The following is a 21,636-nucleotide window of genomic DNA, read 5'->3' as shown; positions in this document are numbered from 1 at the left end:
ACCCCATGGTTGGGGGTGAGGAGCTCTGCTGTGTCTTTATGGATTAATGCAATTACTACTGTTTCTCATTCAATCATGCTTGCTTCCATTCTAAGATAATACTTGTTCTTAATTCGGATGAATGTGATGATCCGTGACAATCATCATCATTCCCAATCATGAACGTGTGACTGACAACCACCTCCGTTCTACCTTAGATTAAGTAGTTATCTCTTGGATTCTTTAACCGGAATCTTTATGGTATAAGCTAGAACTGATGGCGGCATTCAAGAGAATCCGGAAGGTCTAAACCTTGTCTGTGGTATTCTGAGTAGGATTCAATGATTGAATGACTGTGAGTGTTTGAAGAAGAAGACAGTAGGAAAGCAGAGATTCAGAAGATGGAGCATCTCCAAAACCTCAACCTATTCTCCATCACTGCAAAACAAGTAATCATTTCATGTTCTTTTGTCTTTCACAATCAATCCTGATAATTTCTGATATCCTGACTAAGATTTACAAGATAGCCATAGCTTGCTTCAAGCCGACAATCTCCGTGGGATCGACCCTTGCTCACGCAAGGTATTACTTGGACGACCCAGTGCACTTGCTGGTTAGTTGTGCGGAGTTGCAAAAGTGTGATTGCAATTTCGTGCACCAGAAGTAGACCATGATGTCTACATATTATTATTGTTTCCATTTGCTGTAAAAGACCAAGCTAAGAGGTGGTTAAATAACCAACCTAAGGAAGCATAAGGACATGGAAACAGCTGTCAAAAAAATTTTTGAATCAATATTTCCCTCCCAAGAGGATGACACAGCTAAGGCTGGACATCCAAGGCTTTAAACAAGAGGATAATGAATCCCTTTACAACGTCTGGGAGAGGTACAGAGAGATGCTGAGGAAAAGCCCCTTTGAAATGTTTTCAAAATGGGTGCAGTTAGACATCTTCTACTATGGGCTTACAGGAAAAGCTCAGATATCTCTAGACCACTCAGCTGGTGGATCTATACACATGAGAAAGACAATTGAAGAGGCTCAAGAGCTTATAGATACTGTTGCTAGAAATCAGCATCTGTACTTGAGTAGTAAGTCCTCCATGAAGGAAGAGGCTAAAGTAGTATCTACTGACCTTAGTCCTCCAGAAAAAGTTGCTGAACTCAACCAGCAATTACTTACTCTAACAAAATAGTTAGCAGAATTTAAAGAAATGTTACAAGATACTCGGGATGCTAATAAGAATATGGAAGCACAACTTGACCAGACAAGATAACAGTTATCTAAACAAATAATAGAAGAATGTCAAGCTGTTCAATTAAGGAGTGGAAAAACATTAAATACATCAACTCAAAGCAGCAGAAAGCCAAGGAAAGAACAGCTGACAGAGGACAAACAGTATGCTACCTAAAATCCCTCTGAGGACAATAAGAGCCTAGAGAGGAAGGATTCTGGCGTTCAAACGCCAGAAAAGGGTGACAAACTGGCATTGAACGCCCAGTGGACACCCAGTTCTCGCGTTTAAACGCCAGAAAATGGTGAAAAGTTGGCGTCAAACCAATTCCATGTTCAATTCTGGCGTTCAAATGCCAGAACAGGGTATGAATCTGCCTTTAAATGCCAATCCAGTGCCCAATCCTAGCGTTCAAACGCCAGTAAGGGATCAGACACCCGCAAGTGCTGATAATAACTCCCTCAAGAAGGTGTCTCAGCATGCTTCTGTAGGAAATAAACCTGCAGCAACCAAGGTTGAAGAATATAAAGCCAAAATACCTTATCCTCAGAAACTCCGCCAAGCGGAATAGGATAAGCAATTTGCCCGCTTTGCAGACTATCTCAGGACTCTTGAAATAAAGATTCCGTTTGTAGAAGCACTTGAGCAAATACCCTCTTATGCTAAGTTCATGAAAGAAATCTTAAGCCATAAGAAGGATTGGAGAGAAACTGAAAAATTTTCTCACTGAGGAATGCAGTGCAGTTATTCTAAAAGGCTTACCAGAGAAGCTTAAGGATCCCGGAAGCTTTATAATACCATGCACACTAGAAGGAATTTGCACCAAGACAGCTCTATGTGATCTTGGGACAAGTATCAACCTAATCCCTGCATCCACTATCATAAAGCTTGGTTTGACCGAAGAGATCAAACCAACCCGGATCTGTCTTTAACTTGCTGATGGCTCCATTAAATACCCATCAGGCATAATTGAGGACATGATTGTCAAGGTTGGGCCATTTGCCTTTCTCACTGACTTTGCAGTGCTGGAAATGGAGGAGCACAAGAGTGCAACTCTCATTCTAGGAAGACATTTCCTAGCAACTGGACGCACTCTCATTGATGTCCAAAAGGGGGAAGTGACCCTAAGAGTCAATGAGGATGAGTTTAAGTTGAATGCTGTCAAAGCTATGCAGTATCTAGACATACCAAAAGACTGCATGAAAGTGGATCTTATTGACTCTCTGGTAGAAGAAGTCAATATGACTGAGAGTCTCGAATCAGAGCTAGAGATCATATTTAAAGATGTTCAGCCTGATCTGGAGGAGCCAGAGGAAACAGAGGAACCTCTAAAAATTCCTCAATTAGAGGAAAAGCACCCCAAACCCGAGCTCAAACCACTACCACCATCCCTGAAATATGCATTTCTGGGAGAAGACAACACTTTTCTTGTGATCATAAGTTCTACCTTAAAGCCACAGGAAGAGGAGGCACTGATTCAAGTGCTAAGGACACACAAGACAACTCTTGGGTGGTCCATAAGTGATCTTAAGGGCATTAGCTCAGCTAGATGCATGCACAAGATTCTCTTGGAGGATAATGCTAAGCCAATGGTACAACCACAAAGGCGGCTGAATCCAGCCATGAAGGAAGTGGTGCAGAAAGAGGTAAATAAACTACTAGAGGTGGGAATTATTTATCCTATTTCTGACAGTCCCTAGGTGAGCCCTGTCCAAGTCATCCCCAAGAAGGGAGGAATGACAGTAGTGCATAATGAAAAGAATGAACTAGTTCCTACAAGAACAGTTACAGGGTGGCGCATGTGTATTGACTACAGAAGACTCAATACAGCCACCAGAAAGGATCATTTTCTTTTACCATTCATAGACCAGATACTAGAAAAGCTAGCAGGTCATGACTATTACTGCTTTTTGGATGGCTATTCAGGCTACAACCAAATTGCAGTAGATCCCCAAGATCAAGAGAAAACAGCATTCACATGCCCATCTGGGTTATTTTCCTACAGAAAGATGCCATTTGGTCTGTGTAATGCACCTACAACCTTTGAAAGATGCATGCTCTCTATTTTCTCTGATATGGTGGAAAATTTTTTGGAAGTCTTCATGGATGACTTCTCAGTATATGGAGACTCATTCAGCTCCTGTCTTGATCATCTAACACTTGTTCTGAAAAGGTGCCAAGAGACCAACCTGGTTTTAAACTGGGAGAAATGTCACTTTATGGTGACTGAAGGAATTGTCCTTGGACACAAAATTTTAAACAAGGGAATAGAGGTGGATCAAGCTAAGGTAGAGGTAATTGAAAATTTACCACCACCTGCCAATGTTAAGGCAATCAGAAGCTTTCTGGGGCATGCAAGATTTTATAGGAGGTTTATAAAGGATTTTTCAAAAATCACAAAACCTCTAAGTAATCTGCTAGCTGGTGACACGCCATTTATATTTGACACAGTGTTTGCAGGCGTTTGAGGCTCTGAAGGCTAAGCTGGTCACAGCACCAGTCATTTCTGCACCAAACTGGACATTACCATTTAAACTTATGTGTGATGCCAGTGACCATGCCATTGGTGCAGTATTGGGACAGAGGCATGACAAACTTCTTCATGTCATTTACTATGCCAGTCGTGTACTAAATGATGCACAGAAGAATTACACAACCACAGAAAAGGAATTGCTTGCAGTGGTTTATGCCATTGACAAGTTCAGATCCTATTTAGTCGGATCAAAGGTGATTGTGTACAATGACTATGCTGCTCTTAAATATCTACTCACAATGCAGGATTCAAAACTCAGGCTCATAAGGTGGGTGTTGCTTCTACAAGAGTTTGATATAGAAATAAGAGACATAAAAGGGACAGAAAACCAAGTGGCAGATCACCTGTCCCGGATAGAACCAGTAGAAGGGGCGTCCCTCCCCATCACTGAGATCTCTGAAACCTTTCCGGATGAGCAACTCTTTGCCATTCATGAAGTACCATGGTTTGCAGACATTGCAAACTATATGGCTGCAAGGTTCATACCCAAGGAGTACAGCAGGCAGCAAATGAAAAGATTAATTTATGATGCAAAGTACTACTTGTGGGATGAACCATATCTCTTTAAGAGATGCACAGACAGAATAATCTGTAGATGTGTGCCTAGAGAAGAAGCGCAGAGGATCCTTTGGCACTACCATGGATCACAATATGGAGGACATTTCGGAAGTGAGCGAACGGCCACAAAAGTCCTCCAATGCGGCTTCTACTGGCCTACTCTCTATAAAGACTCCCAAGAATTTGTACGAAACTGTGACAGTTGCCAGAGAGCTGGTAATCTACCTCACGGTTACGCCTTGCCTCAGCAAGGGATCTTAGAGATTGAATTGTTTGACGTATGGGGTATTGACTTCATGGGGCCTTTCCCACCTTCATACTCAAACACTTATATTCTAGTGGCAGTAGACTATGTATCTAAATTTGTAGAGGCAATTGCAACACCCACTAGTGATACTAAAACAGTGCTAAAGTTCCTCTAGAAACACATCTTCAGTAGATTTGGTGTCCCCAGAGCACTAATCAGTGATGGAGGCACTCATTCATGCAATAAACAGCTTTACTCTGCTATAGTCCGGTATGCAATTAGCCACAAGGTAGCAATTCCATATCATCCACAGACAAATGGGCAAGCTGAGGTCTCTAATAGAGAACTAAAAAGAATCCTGGAACGGACTGTAATGGCCCGTAGAAAGGATTGGGCAAAAAGCTTGGATAATGCTCTGTGGGCATACAGAACAGCATTCAAGACTCCTATAGGAACTTCTCCATACCAACTTGTGTATGGCAAAGCCTATCATCTGCCCGTGCAACTGGAACACAAAGCTTACTGGGCAACCAGATTCCTAAACCTTTATGCTAAATTAGTTGGAGAGAAAAGATTGCTCCAGTTGAATGAGCTAGAGGAGTTCAAGCTCAATGCTTTTGAAAATGCAAAAATTTACAAGGAGAAAGCAAAAGGATGGCATGACAAGAAATTGTCATCCAGAGTCTTTGAACCAGGACAAAAGGTCCTACTATTCAACTCTAGACTCAGATTATTCCTTGGGAAATTAAAATTCCGGTGGAGGGGACCATATGTGATTACAAGTGTGTCACCATATAGATATGTGGAGCTTCAAGATACTGACTCTAATAAAAGATTCATTGTTAATGGACAAAGATTCAAACATTATCTTGAAAGCAATATTGAGCAAGAGTGTTCAAAACTGAGACTAGAATAATATTCAGTGAGGTCCAGCTAAAGTCAATAAAGAAGCGCTTGCAGGGAGGCAACCCAGCCATTGGTTAAGCATATCTATTTTTTTTGTAATTATAACAGTTTGATACAAAATTTATCTTTCATTATAGGAGTTCACAGAGTTACAAAAGATTCAGAGTAGAAAATAGAGAAAAGATGCTCACTAGTAGAAAAATGCCAGTAAGGAGCATTTTTTGGGCGTTAAACGCCCAGAATGGCAAAATGCTCACTAGCAGAAAAATGCCAGTAAGGAGCATTTTTTGGGCGTTAAACGCCAGAATGGGTGCCATTCTAGGCATTTAATGCCAGACTTGCAGCATCCTGGGCATTTAGAAAAATGCCCAGTGACAAAGGAATTCTGTCGTTTAAACGCCAGTCAGGGTACCTGGTTGGGCATTTAAATTCCCAGTAAGGAAGGAAAACTGGTGTTTAAACACCAGCCAGGATATCTGGTTGGGCGTTTAAACGCCCAGTAAGGAACGAAAACTGGCATTTAAATGCCAGTCAGGTACGTTTAAACGCCCAAAACAGGCAGCAATTGGGCATTAAACGCCCAAAACATGCTACTCCTGGGCGTTCAACGCCAGGAACATGGAGGGGGGGAGGTTCTTGTTCCCAACTCAGATTTTTTTTATTTTAATATTTCTTTCCACATTTCTTGCATGAACATGTTACAAATCCTCATCTTTCAATTTCAATTTCAAAAATTTCTTAATCCTAAAAATCTTTTTCTATTTCTTTCAAACTCTTTGTCAAAACTCATATATCTTTTTAATTTCTTTTTAAATCTTTTCCAAAAACACAAATATCTTTTTAAATTCGTTCCAAATCTTTTTCAACCCATCACACTATCTTTTCAAAATTAGATTTATCTTTTTCAAATTTCTCTCTTATCTTTTCAATTTTAAAAATACATCTTTTAAATATCATAACTATCTTTTTACAAATCATATCTTCTATGATATCTTTTTCAAAATTTTTGAACCCACCCCTCTCCCCTTTAAATTCCCATTCTGCCATCCCCTTTCCTCCACCATTCGAAATTGTCTCTCCCTCTCTTCCTCTCCTTTCCTTTCTTTTGCTTGAGGACAAGCAAACCACTAAGTTTGGTGTGCTTTTCGTGATCACTGAGCCAAGACTCACCAAGAACATGGCCCCCAAGGAAAAATAAACCACCTCAAGAGGCAAGAAAGAGAATATTCTAAAACCACTTTGGAAGCAAGAGAGGTTCTTAACCAAAGAACATGCAGACCATTATTATAAAATAATGGGTATGAGGTCAGTGATCCCGAAAGTTAAATTTGATCTGAAAGAAGATAAATATCCAGAGATCCAAGAGCAAATTCGAAACAGAGGCTGGGAAATCCTAGCTAATCCTGAGACAAAGGTGGGAAGAAATATGGTTCAAGAATTCTACTCAAATCTGTGGCAAACAGATAAACAGAGAATGTCTGGAACCGCCTTCTACACCTTCTAAACTATGGTCAGAGAGAGCATTATCTACTTTCACCATGACATCATAAGAGAGATCTTCAAGCTGCCTTAACTACAAGATGACCCGGTATCCTTTAACAGGAGAATTGTGAATCAAGATAAGCGCTTGGACCAAGTTCTAGAGGACATATGCATCCCTGGAGCCAAGTGGGTAACCAACACAAAGAATGTCCCAATTTAACTCAAGAGAGGGGATCTCAAACCAGTTGCTAGAGGCTGGCTGGATTTTATTGGGTGTTCCATACTACCCACCAGAAACTGCTCTGAGGTCATTGTTAAAAGAGCAGTGATGATCCATTGCATTATGATGGGAAACAAAGTGGAAGTTCATCATCTGATTGCTTGTGAGATTTATACAATTGCAAACAAGATCTCCACTGAAGCCAAATTGACTTACCCAAGCTTGATTTCTCTGCTATGTAAAAATGCTGGAGTAAGAATGGGAGTAGATGAATATATCTCAGTTGATCTCCCAATCACAAAAAAGTCAATGGAAGGGCAACAAGTGCAAGATATTCCCATCAAAAGAAGGGCGCAAGAGTTCCTCCCAGAAATCCCACAGATTGACTACTGGAACTGCTTAGAAGCATCTATTACCAAGCTGCAAGAAGCTATGGATCAAATGAAAGAAGAACAGCAAAATCAAAATAGCATGCTATGCAAGCTGCTTAAGGAACAGGAGAAGCAAGGGCGTGAACTGCAGGAGCTGAAGCACCAGAAGCTACCTCTTGAAGCGCCAGACACCCCACAGAATGAAGGAGCATCCACCAAGCCAAAATAAAGGTTGTTGAGTCCTAATCTTAACTTTGTGATAACTCTGCTATTAGAAATCTATTTTTAGAGTCATAGGAATAGTAGTAATTAGTGTCCTTATTTTTCATTTTTAATTTTATCCCCAAGTAAGCTATAATTTATTTTTCTCATCATCATTAAACATGAATAAAATAGCAGTTTTTTAGAATAAGGAAGTAATTTTATTTTCGAGTTATTAATAAGAAAAATTCAAATTATTTATATGTGGTGACAATACTCTTTGTTCTCATAATGAATGGTTGAACAATGCATAAATTTTGATAGTGCAGTTTATGAATGTTAAAATTATTGGCTCTTGAAAGAATGATGAAAAAGAAAAATGTTGTTGACAATCTGAAAAATCATAGAATTGATTCTTGAAGTAAGAGAAAGCAATGAAGAACAAATCAAAAAAAAAAAGAGCGAAAGAAAGAAGAAAGCAAGCAGAAAAAGCCAATAACCCTTTTAACCAAAAGGTAAGGGTGAAGAGGATCTAAGGCTTTGAGCATCAATGGATACGAGGGCGTACAAGCATAAAATCCTGGCCTAAGTGGCTGAATCAAGCTGTCCCTAACCAAGTGCTTGTGGCATGCAGGTCCAAGTGAAAAACTTGAGACTGAGTGGTTAAAGTCATGATCCAACACAAAAAGAGTGTGCTTAAGAACTCTGGACACCTCTGACTGGGGACTTTAGCAAAGCTGAGTCACAATCTGAAAAGGTTCACTCAGTTATGTGTCCGTGGCATTTATGTATCAGGTGGTAATACTGGAAAACATAATGCTTAGGGCCACAACCAAGACTCATAAAGTAGATGTGTTCAATAATTAACATGCTAAACTAGGAGAATCAATAACACTATTTGAATTCTGAGTTCCTATAGATGCCAGTCATTCAAAACATCAAAGGATAAATGGAGATGCCAAAACTATTCAGAAGCAAAAAGCTACTTGTCCCGCTCATCTAATTAGAATTTGAGTTTCATGCACACTCTAAGATGCTATTGCCTCTTGATTTTCTTTTTTGGCCTATTTCATTCATCTAGTTGCTTGAGGACAAGTAACAGTCTAAGTTTGGTGTTGTGATGAGCGGATATTTTATACACTTTTTGGGGGTATTTTCATATAGTTTTTAGTAGGATTTAGCCACTTTTTAGTATATTTTTATTAGTTTTTGTTCAAAAAGCATATTTCTGGATTTTACTATGAGTTTGTGTGTATTTCTGTGATTTTAGGCATTTTCTGGCTGAAATTGAGGGACTTGAGCAAAAATCTGATATAGAGGCTGAAAAAGGATTGCAGATGCTATTAGATTCTGACCTCCCTGCACTCGAAGTAAATTTTCTAGAGCTACAAAACTCCAAATGGTACGCCCTCAATTGCGTTGAAAATTAGACATCCAGGGCTTTCCAGCAATATATGATAGTATATACTTTGAGTGAGTTTTGATGATGTAAATTGGCGTCAAAATGCCAGCTCTATGCCCTTTTCTGGCGTCAAAACGCTAGAACTGGCATAAAAGTTGGAGTTAAACGCCCAAACTGGCACCAAAGCTAGCGTTTAACTCCAGGAATAGCCTATGCACGTGAAAGCTCCAATGCTCAGCCCAAGCACACACCAAGTGGGCCCCAGAAGTGGACTTCTACACTACCTATCTTACTATACTCATTTTCTGTAAACCTAGGTTACTAGTTGAGTATAAAAACTACTTTTAGAGATTTATTTTGTACCTCATGACATTTTCACGTTTTACATTATATCTCTACGGCATGAGTCTCTAAACTCCATTGTTGGAGGTGAGGAGCTCTGCTGTGTCTCGATGGTTTAATGCAATTACCATTGTTTTCTATTCAATCACGCTTGTTTCCATTCTAAGATATTCATTCACACTTAAACGTGATGAATGTGATAATCTGTGACACTCATCACCATTCTAAATCTATGAGCGCGTGCCTGACAACCACCTCTATTCTATCTTCAATTGAATGTGTATCTCTTGGGTTCCTGGTTCACGAATTTGAGTACCTCTCCTGACAATAGAGTGTCCGAATTCGTGCATCCAGAGTTTTCGTGGTATAAGCTAGGATTATTGGTGGCCATTCCTGAGATCCAGAAAGTCTTTGTCTGTGGTATTTCGAGTAGGATCTGGGAAGGGATGATTGTGACGAGCTTCAAACTCACGAGTGTTGGGCATAGTGACAGACGCAAAAGGATCACTGGGTTCTATTCCAACATGATCGAGAACCGACAGATGATTAGCCGTGCGGTGACAGCGCACATGGACCATTTTCACTGAGAGGATAGGAAGTAGCCATTGACAATGGTGACATCCTACATACAACTTGCCATGGAAGGAGCCTTACGTGCGTGAAGAAGAAGATAGTAGGAAAGCAGAGATTCAGATGACAAAGCATCTCCAAAACTCCAACCTATTCTCCATTATTGAACCACAAGTACCTTTTATTTCATGCTCTTCTATTATATTGCAAAAAAAAACCCTTTTCATTATTAATCTCCTGACTAAGAGTTACAAGGTAACCAAAGCTTCCTTTAAGCCGACAATCTCCGTGGGATCGACCCTTACTCACGTAAGGTATTACTTGGACGACCCAGTGCACTTGCTGGTTAGTTGTGCGAAATTGCAAGTGTGATTACAATTTCGTGCACCACTCTCATTGTAAGTATCTCTCCTAAACCAGCAAAGAATCCCATCATACAAAAACTTGTTTGTCACTAAAGCAAACCCAATAAAAATTAATAACCGAAGTATTTAAACCTCGGGTCGTCTCTCAAGGAATTGCAGGTTGGTTATGGAAATTGGTATATTTTTGGGTTTTTAAAATAGAAAACAGGAAAATAAACTGGCAATAAAGTAAACTAATTATCATGAAAACCATTGCAAGGTATAAGAACTGAAAATCCCATCCTAGTTATCCTTATCAGGTGTGACGAAAATTGTTTATTGCTCCCACTTAGCTAACCCTTACTAAATAAAGGAATGTCAAGTGGACTAATCAATTTGATTTTCCTCAAGTCCTAGTCAACTCCTATGGAAAGACTAGCGTTAGAGGAATCTAAATCGTTCAGCAAATTCCAATTTTCAATCAGCACCAAGTTCGATAACTCAAGTGTCACCAATTACTCAACCAAAGCCAAGGGGAGAAAAATCCAAATTATTTATATCATAAATAGAAGAAAGCAATCATAAATCTGAAATACCTCTAATTGCATTAAATAAAGAAAATCAAATCTAACATGGAGTTCATAAATCAAATTGGGAAAATAAATGAACTAAAGTCATAGAATAGATAAAAGTAGAAGAGAACTAAATTAAAGGAACATTGAACCTGGATTGAAGAAGAAGTAAACCTAACCTAAGAGAAATCCTAAATCCTAAATCCTAAGAGAGAGGAGAGAGCCTCTCTCTCTAGAAAACTACATCTAAAACCTAAAATTGTGTGAATGATGAATGTTGTTTGAATGTCTCCTTGATTCCCCCACTTTATAGCCTCTAATATGTGTTTTCTGGGCCGAAAACTGAGTCAAAACACGGCCCAAAATCGCCCCCGGCGTTTTCTGTTAATTCTGCATATCGTGCATGTCACGCATACGCATCAGTCACGTGTTCGCGTCGCTGGTCGTTTTGGCGTGTCACGCGCTCACGTCATATTGCATAACTCCAATCCACGCATACGCGTCAGGCACGCGCACGCGTCACTGCAATTTTCTCCATGTCGCGTGCATGCATGAGCCATGCGTGTGCATCGCTGCTCGCTGGTTATCTCCTTAGTTTCTTGTGTTCCTTCCATTTTTTGCAAGCTTTCTCTCCATCATCTAAGCCATTCATGCCCTATAAATCCTGAAATCACTTAACACACATATCACGACATCGAATGGTATAAAGGGGAATTAATTTTTGGTAATTTAAAGGCTTGGGAAGCAAGTTTCCAATTATAGAAAAAATTATTAAAGAAAATGCAAAATAATGCAATTAGTAGGAATAAGTGTGCAAGACTTGATAAAAACCACTCAATTGAGCACTAGATAAACCATAGAATAGTGGTTTATCAATCTCCCCACACTTAAACATTAGCATGTCCTCATGCTAAGCTCAAGAGATGCTATAAAGGAGTGAAGAGGAATGGTAGCATGTATGAAATGCAACCTATCTATATGAATGCAACTACATGCTAAGATATTTCTACCTACTTGGTTAAAAGTAAATAAGTTCTCCAAGACAAACATGAATCAAATTCCATTAATTCAAATCATATAGTAAGGACAAGTGAACTTGTAAGAAGATAGCTCATAAAAGCAAGGAACATAGAATCAAGCATTGAACCCTCACTGGTAGTGTATATGTACTCTAATCTCTCAAGTGTATAGGATAATCCACTCTAGTCTTCTCTAGTCATGCTTTTTAAACCTTGTTCTTCACCTAACCAATCAACAAATATTTAATGTACTAATGCATACATCATGAGGTCTTTTCAAGGTTGTAATGGGGCTAAGGCAAAGGTGAGGGTATATATATGGCTAAGTGAGCTATGAATTGAATCATTGAACAGCCTAAGCTTTCACCTAAACATACTCTATATTCTTCTTAAATCATGCCTAGCTACCTAAATTTCCCACTTTTGCATTACATACTCATGCATCAACCCTTCTTTTAACTTGTATCACCTATGCATTGATCTTTTCATTAACTTAACATTTGGGTAATTTTGTCCCCTTATTTATTTATTTATTTATTTACTTAATTACTTGAATACTTTTGGTTTTTTCCTTTTTTTTTTCTTTTTTTTGATTAAAAATATAAAAGTAAACATAAGCCATCAATGCACAGTGGTTTTTAATTTTTCTGGTCTTACATGAGTAGATACCCAATTTTTCAATATTTTATCAAAGTGATAATCATAAGACATTCCCTTATTAACCCATGTTTCTACAGTTTTTCCACACTTAGTTGATACAAATCTCTCTCTTAAGCTAACCAAAGATTCAATTGGGGTATTTAATTATTTTTCTTCTTAAGGCTAGTGATGTGGTAAAATATAGAACAAATGGGAATTAAAAGGCTCAAAGTGGCTAACAAAGGTAAATGGAAGGGTAGGCTATTTGGGATAAGTGAGCTGATAATCAAATAATGGCCTCAATCATATGCATACATTTAAATACACTAAACATTGGACATATAGAATGGAATAAAGCAAAGATTGCAATCATAGAGAAGGAAACACACAAGAATAAAATTTTTATGGTTAAATAATGTACCATGTAATTAAGCTCAAGTTTCACAGGTTGTGTGTTCTTAGCTATAAACTATGTTCCAAATACAAGCGTCAAACAAGTTTAACACAAATTTTTTAATTTAAATTAGTGAAATACTATAAAAAGGGTCTTGAAAAGAAACTCGTTACTTTGACCAAGCAGTGGTAAAATATGCACAAAAATCAAACAAACATGCAATCAAACATGTAAATGCAACAATGAACTATAAAGAAAATTAAACAATGGTGTTGAAAAGAAGGTAACTAACTAACCCGCAAAAGTCGGTATCGACCTCCCCACACTTAAAGATTGCACCGTCCTCGGTGCATGCAGAGATGTACAAGTGGACGGGGGTTGTGAGCTACAACTGCTGCTCTTTCTCTAAAGAATGTGCATATGGACTTCTTTGTCGCTCCATTTAAAACTGCTCCATTTTCCTTCTTGGTGGCCTTCCTGAAAGAAGAGGAAAAAGGAAGAAGAATAACCCACGAACAAAGGTATGAAAAGAAATAAAATGTATGTGGGCTAGTGCCAAATAATAAGGTTCTCAACTATATGGTAGCTACAACATGTAAGTGAGAAAATAATAGAAGCACAGGGCATGTCAACTAAGTAGCAAATAAGTCAAGGAGCACCCAAAATAATGCAAGAAATATACAACAGTTGAGTAAGAAGATTTTTTAACACCAATGTGAAAATAACAAATATAGAAAAGAAAGGGAGAAGAAAGAATGAAGTTAAAATGCCATGAATGCGAGTATGCAAATGTAACAAATAGAAGAAAAGAAAGGGAATAAGGATGAGAGAGGAGGAGAATAGAGTGGGAAAGGAGGAAAGAAGGAGAAAAGAGCAAAGAGAGAAGAATAAAAAGAATGGAGAATAAAGAAGAAAGAAAAAGAAAGAAGGAAATTAGGATTTGGAAAGATAAGATAAGAAGAACAGGGCTGCACAGGGTTCTGGGCATGTTGTGCGCACGACGCGCACGTGTGCTCCACGCGTACGCGTGGGTTACGTAGAGAGGGAGGCGACGTGTAAGCGTCGCTCACACGTACGCGTGACCATATTTGTGCTGCTCGCACGAGGGCATTGTGGCGCTCGCACAACCCTTTGTTCATTTTGAGATATGTGCCAAAATGTCATATGACGCGTGCACGTTAGGCACGCGCACGCGTGGAAGTGCAAATGTGGAAAATGATGCGCACGCGTCAACGACGCGTACGCGTGGGTGGGTTTGTGCTTCTAGCACAGTTCCGGCACCAAGCCAGCATAACTTTTGGCCAATACACCTTTTACATCGAATTCGCAAGGTCACACGTGCGCGTCATTGACGCGTACGCGTGGAGTACCAATTTCTCAAATGACGCGTACGCGTGAGGGACGCGTACGCGTGGTGATGCTTGTGCGGTTGGCACACTTTCTGCACAGTTTTCACGCAACTTTCTGTTTTTTATGCAATATGCAGATGAAGATACAAACTATATGTATTAATAATGAGAAGAGTCACTAAAATGAAAACCAAAAAGAGAGAAAAGAACGATCATACTATGGTGGGTTGTCTCTCACCTAGCACTTTTAGTTAAAGTCCTTAAGTTGGACAATTGGAGAGTTCCTTGTCATGGTGGCTTGTGCTTGAACTCTTCCTGAAATCCCCACCAATGCTTGTAATTCCAATAGCCTCCGGGGTCCCAAACTAGATGAATAAAGCCTTCAAGCAAGTCAAAGCAGGTGACAAGGCCCCGTCTTCTTGTTGGTCACCATTGTTCCATACGGTTGGCTTACAATTTGAATTCTCACAAAGAAATCCAAATAACATTCTAGACCCATTCAGTTGAGCTCTACCCCAATCCTTGCACTTTAATTTGGAGCATGCAACCATATTGAACCTTACAGGACAACTCTTACCACAAACCATATTCCTCTTACTCTTAATGCCACAAAGAGCTCTAAGTTGACTATCCGTCTCCAATAGCCCATTGGTGCATGGAATTGTGATCATAAACAATGGTTCCAAAGACTTGGTAGCGCTCTTCAAACGTGAATCACACTTAGTCACAACTCCGCACAACTGACCAGCAAGTGCACTGGGTCGTCCAAGTAATACCTTACGTGAGTAAGGGTCGATCCCACGGAGATTGTTGGTTTGAAGCAATCTATGGTCATCTGTTGAAATGTGATTGGATTAGATAATTAAAAGATAAATACAATAGGATAGAAATACTTATGTAAATTAATGGTGGGAATTTCAGATAAGCGTATGAAGATGCTTGTCCCTGTTGAATCTCTGCTTTCCTACTGCTTTCATCCAATCCTTCTTACTCCTTTCCATGACAAGCTGTATGTAGGGCATCACTGTTGTCAATGGCTACATCCCATCCTCTCAATGAAAATGGTCCAATGCTCTGTCACAGCACGGCTAATCATCTGTCGGTTCTCAATCAGGTTGGAATAGAATCCCGTGATTCTTTTGCGTCTGTCACTAATGCCCAGGCTTCAGGAGTTTGAAGCTCGTCACGGTCATTCAATCCCGGAATCCTACTCGGAATACCATAGACAAGGTTAGACTTTCTGGATTCCCATGAATGCCGCCATCAATTCTAGCTTATACCACGAAGATTCTGATCAAGGAATCCAAGAGATATGCGCCCGGCCTAAGGTAGAACAGAAGTGGTTGTCAATCACGCGCATTCATAGGTGAGAATGATGATGAGTATCACGGATCATCACATTCATCAAGTTGAAGTGCAACGAATATATTAGAACAGGAATAAATAGAATTGGATAGAAAATAATAGTAATTGCATTAAAACTTGAGGTAGAGCAGAGCTCCACACCCTTAATCTATGGTGTGTAGAAACTCCACCGTTGAAAATACATAAGTGAAAGAGGTTCAAGCATGGCCAAATGGCCAGCCCCCAAACGTGGTCACAAGACCAAATGATCAAAAGACTTCTAATACATTAGTAAAAAGTTCTATTTATACTAAACTAGCTACTAGGGATTACAGAAGTAAGTAATTGATGCATAAATCCACTTCCGGGGCCCACTTGGTGTGTGCTTGGGCTGAGCTTGATCTATCCACGAACTGAGGCTTCTCTTGGAGTTGAATGCCAAGTGGTAACGTGTTTTGGGCGTTCAACTCTGGTTCGTGACGTGTTTCTGGCGTTTGACTCGAGAATGCAGCTGGAACTGGCATTGAGCGCCGGTTTACATCATCTAATTACGAATAAAGTATGGACTATTATATATTTATGGAAAGCTCTGGATGTCTACTTTCCAACGCCATTGAGAGAGCGCCATTTCGAGTTCTGTAGCTCTAGAAAATCTATTTCGAGTGCAGGGAGGTCAGATTCCAACAGCATCAGCAGTCCTTTGTCAGCCTCTTATCAAAGTTTTGCTCAAGTCCCTCAATTTCAGCCAGAAAATACCTGAAATCATAGAAAAATACATAAACTCATAGTAAAGTCCAGAAATGTGAATTTAGCATAAAAACTAATGAAAACATCCCTAAAAGTAACTAGATCATACTAAAAACTACCTAAAAATAATCCAAAAAGCATATAAATTATCCGCTCATCACAACACCAAACTTAAATTGTTGCTTATCCCCAAGCAACTAAAAATCAAAGAGGATAAAAAGAAGAGAATATACTATAAATTCCAAAATATCAATGAATATTAATTCTAATTAGATGAGCGGGACTTGTAATTTTTTGCTTCTGAACAGTTTTGGCATCTCATTTTTTTCTTTGAAGTTTAGAATGATTGGCTTCTATAGGAACTTAGAATTTCAGATAGTGTTATTGATTCTCCTAGTTAAGTTTGTTGATTCTTGAACACAACTACTTTTATGAGTCTTGGCCGTGGCCCTAAGCACTTTGTTTTCCAGTATTACCACCAGATACATAAATGCCACTGACACATAACTGGGTGAACCTTTCCAGATTGTGACTTAGCTTTGCTAAAGTCCCCAATTAGAGGTGTCCAGAGTGCTTAAGCACATTCTTTTGCTTTGGATCACGACTTTAACCACTCAGTCTCAAGCTTTTCACTTGGACCTGCATGCCACAAGCACATGGTTAGGGACAACTTGATTTAGCCGCTTAGGCTTGGATTTTATTTCCTTGGGCCCTCCTATCCATTGATGCTCAAAGCCTTGGATCCTTTTTACCCTTGCCTTTTGGTTTTAAGGGCTATTGGCTTTTTCTGCTTGCTTTTTCTTTTTCTTTCTATATTTTTCGCCACTTTTCTTCTTTTTTTTTTCGCAAGCTTTGTTCTTTCACTTGTTTTTCTTGCTTCAAGAATCAATTTCATGATTTTTTCAGATCATCAATAACATTTCTCTATGTTCATCATTCTTTCAAGAGCCAACAACTTTAACATTCATAAACAACAAGATCAAAATTATGCACTGTGATGCATGGAAACTTGTCTCTCAACAAATTTCCCTTCGGCAGGTATACCGAATTGTCGTCAAGTAAAACTCACAATAGAGTGAGGTCGAATCCCACAGAGATTAATGGATTAAGAAAACAATGATTAATTGATTATCCTAGTTAGACAAATCATATTGGAGTGATAAGTAACAAGGAAATGTAAATGGCATAAAAGTAAAGAAAAGCTATAAAGTGCAGAAGAGTAAAATGGCAAGAAAAGTAAATGTAAGAACTAAAAATAAAATGAACATTGGGATCAAGAGATGTTGCAATTCTCCAGATCAAGTTCATTCTCGATGTTGCAATTCTCCGGATCAAGTTCATTCTCATCTCTTCCTCAATCAATGCATTCATTGATCTCCTTGGCAATCTTAAGTGATTGGATTCCAATTCGTTGGTAACCCAATCTCTCAAATCTTGATCAATAGCCAATTCCTTGGTCAATTGCTCATGAGAAGAGATGAAGTATGGTCACTGATTATACCACATGCATTTCCCAAATCAAGTATTAGGGTGATTATAGTCACATATCCATCCCAACCCAACTTGGTCCAGCACGAGAAAGCATTTCTAGCATGATCTCTTCATTCCTCTTCCAAGGTTCCGAATAGATCCAATTATGGAGAGTTTCTTTTCCAAGACAACTAACCAATGGAATTAAGATTGAAAGCTTTCTAGTAAAATCAAGAGAAAAGATAGAAGAAGAAGAATGAAAACTATAATTGATCCATCAAATTACAACAGAGATCCCTAATCCAATGAAAAGGAGTTTAGTTGTTAAAAAGAGTTAGTTGATCATTGCTCTACCAAAATAGAAAAGGAAGAAAGTGCAGAAAAATAAAGATAAAGATTAAACTGAAATTGAAACTTCAAAATTCATAAATGGAAGGTACAAAGAAAAGAAACTACTCCTATGGAAGAAAAGAAGAGAAAAGGAAGAAGAGTGGTTGAGGGGAGGGGTCCGAAGACCCACTCCCCTTGGAGTGTGCCAATTCACAGAAATTCGAATTGGTCTTCGCTCTCTCCCCCTTCCTTCCTTTCTCCCGTATCTAGAATGACTTGAATGTAAAAACTAAGGCCTTTATATAGGCTCTCCTAAATTACAAAATGAAATTAAAAGCAAATTACACTTAAATAAAAATTCCTATTCTAGATGCTTCTTGTGGCCTTGATTGGTTGACAATTGTGGACTTGCTTGCTTGAGCTTTGAAGTGGACTTGAGAGAGAAGTGAGTTAAGTTGAGGTCTAGGTGCTAAAGTTAGTGCTAAAGTTAGCCACACTAACGCTACAAGTGTGGCGTTAGTGCTAAAGTTATTGTGGTTAACGTTGCACTTGCTGCCCAGTTGGTGTTTTTGGGGCTTAAAAGATGCCTCTTGTTTGTACTCCAATTTCATGCCCACTATAGAGTATTATATATCGTTGGAAAGCTCTGAATATCATATTTCTAACGCAACTAAAATCACCTCAATTGGACCTCTGTAGCTCAAGTTATGCTCATTTGAAGCGGACATGGTCGCTGGCATAGTCGCTAGCGTTAATGGAAAACTTGAGTGCCAATAACGCTAGCGACCAGGGCTTCATTATTGCCAGTTTCTGAAGCTCAAACTTAGTGTCCACCCCATACTATTATATATTGTTGGAAAGCCCTGGATGTCTACTTTCCAATGCTATTGAAAGTGCATCATTTAAAGCTCTAAAACTCGAGTTACACTTCTTGGAAGGTGAAGAGGTCAGCTGGCCTTACTACAGGTTGATACCATGTTCATCATTGCACTTTCGGGGCAGATTTTCTTCCTGAAATTTAGTATCAACCATGTAGTGCCATATATGCTTGGAAAGCTCTGGAATCCTACTTTCTAATGCCACTGAAATCACCTCATTTGGAGCTTTGTAGCTCAGGTTATGCATGTTTGAAGAAGGCATGGTCAGGCTGCCAGGTGGGACTTTTGCCCACGTTAACTACCACGTTAACTAAGTTAACGTGGGAGTTAACGTGGCTCATAGTGGCTTGTGTGGGCTCATTCCAACTTTAGTGATAATGTTGGGTGTCACTAACGTTGGCGATCACCTCCCTTCTTCACGTTAGCTTCCACGTTAACTAGGTTAATGTGGGAGTTAACGTGGCTTATTGGGGCTTGTGTGGGTTCCTTCCAACGTTAGTGACAATGTTTGGTGTCACTAACGTTGTCGACCACCTTGTTTCTTCACATTAGCTTCCACGTTAACTAGGTTAATGTGGGAGTTAACGTGGCTTATTGTGACTTGGCCAACGTTAGTGATAAAGTTGAATGTCACTAACTTTGGCTTCCCCTTTACTTCTTAACGTTAGAGGCCACGTTAACTAAGTTAACGTGGCAACTAACGTGGCCACTTATGAGCTTGGTCCAACGTTAGTGATAATGTTAAGTGTCACTAACGTTGGCTCTATTTCCTTTCTTCAAAGTTAATGCCACTTCATTCCTTCCACGTTAGTGCCCACGTTAGTGTAACTAATGTAGCCACTAACGTGGCTCTTCTCTTCTTCTTTTGGCCTGAAATCAATCAAACAAAGTGCATCAAAGTCTTGCTCTTAATCATGGGATCATGCATTATCCAATTTATCATATAATTCATGCAAAATTCTCATGAAATCATGTAAAGTGCACAATGTATGCTTGAATCAAGATGTAAGTGAATATCTATCAAAAACTCGCTTATTTCCTAAGAAAATGCATGAAACTACCTTAAAAACAGTAAAGAAAAGGTCAGTGAAACTGGCCAAAATGCCCTGGCATCACACTGTTTAAGCATTCATTCAGAAAATAAAAAGTATTGTCACCACATCAATATAATTAAACTAATTTCACGGACAATTTTCGAAATTCATGTACTTCTTGTTCTTTTTGAGTTAAAAACATTTTTCATTTAAGAGGGGTGAAGGAGTTATGGAATTATTTATAGCCTTAAGACATAGTTACTCAACACTAATGATCATGAAGTAGAGACACAAAACATAGATGACATAATAAGCATAAAAACCGAAAAACAAAAAAAAAATAAGAACAAGGAATGAGTCCACCTTAGTGGCGTCTTCTTCTTGAAGGACCAATGATGTCCTTAAGCTCTTCTATGTCCCTTCCTTGCCTTTGTTGCTCCTCCCTCATTGCTCTTTGATCTTCTCTTATTTCATGGAGAATGATGGAGTGCTCTTGATATTCCACCCTTAATTGTTCCACATTGTAACTCAAATCTTCTAGGAAAGTGTTGAGTTATTCCCAATAGTTGTTGGGAGGAAAGTGCATCCCTTGAGGCATCTCTGGGATTTCTTGGTGATGAGCTTCCTCATGCGTCTCTTGGGTTCCATGAGTGGGCTCTCTTATTTGCTCCATCCTTTTCTTAGTGATGGGCTTGTCCTCCTCAATGAGGATGTCTCCTCCTATGATAACTCCAGCTGAGTAACATAGATGACTAATAAGATGAGGAAAAGCTAGCCTTGCCAAAATAGAGGACTTATCGGCTATTTTGTAGAATTCATGGGAGATGACTTCATGAACTTCTACTTCCTCTCCAATCATGATGCTATGAATCATGATGGCCCGATCCACAGTAACTTGATGGCTCAATTCACAGTAACTTCAGATCAGTTGCTAGTGGGGATGATAGAGCGTTGAATGAACTCCAACCATCCTCTAGCCACAGTCTTGAGGTCCAGTCTTCTCAGTTGAACCGGCTTGCCTTTGGAGTCTCTTTTCCATTGAGCTCCGTCCACACATTTGTCCATAAGGACTTGGTCCAACCTTTGATTAAAGTTGTCCCTTCTAGTGTAGGGGCGTGCATCCCCTTGCATCATGGGTAAGTTGAATGCTAACCTTACATTTTCCGGACTAAAATCTAAGAATTTCCCCCATACCATTGTAAGATAATTCTTTGGATTCGGGTTCACACTTTGATCATGGTTCCTAGTGATCCATGCATTGGCATAGAACTCTTGAACCATTAAGATTCCGACTTGTTGAATGGGGTTGGTTAGAACTTCCCAACCTCTTCTTTGGATCTCATGTTGGATCTCCGGATACTCATTTTTCTTGAGCTTGAAAGGGACCTCAGGGATCACCTTCTTCTTGGCCACAACATCATAGAAGTGGTCTTGATGGGCTTTGGAGATGAATCTTTCCATCTCCCATGACTC

Source organism: Arachis duranensis, chromosome 3 (genome assembly GCF_000817695.3).
Source record: "Arachis duranensis cultivar V14167 chromosome 3, aradu.V14167.gnm2.J7QH, whole genome shotgun sequence".
NCBI lineage: Eukaryota > Viridiplantae > Streptophyta > Magnoliopsida > Fabales > Fabaceae > Arachis > Arachis duranensis.
The sequence above is the reverse complement of the archived record's forward strand: the minus strand, read 5'-3'. Positions refer to the sequence as shown.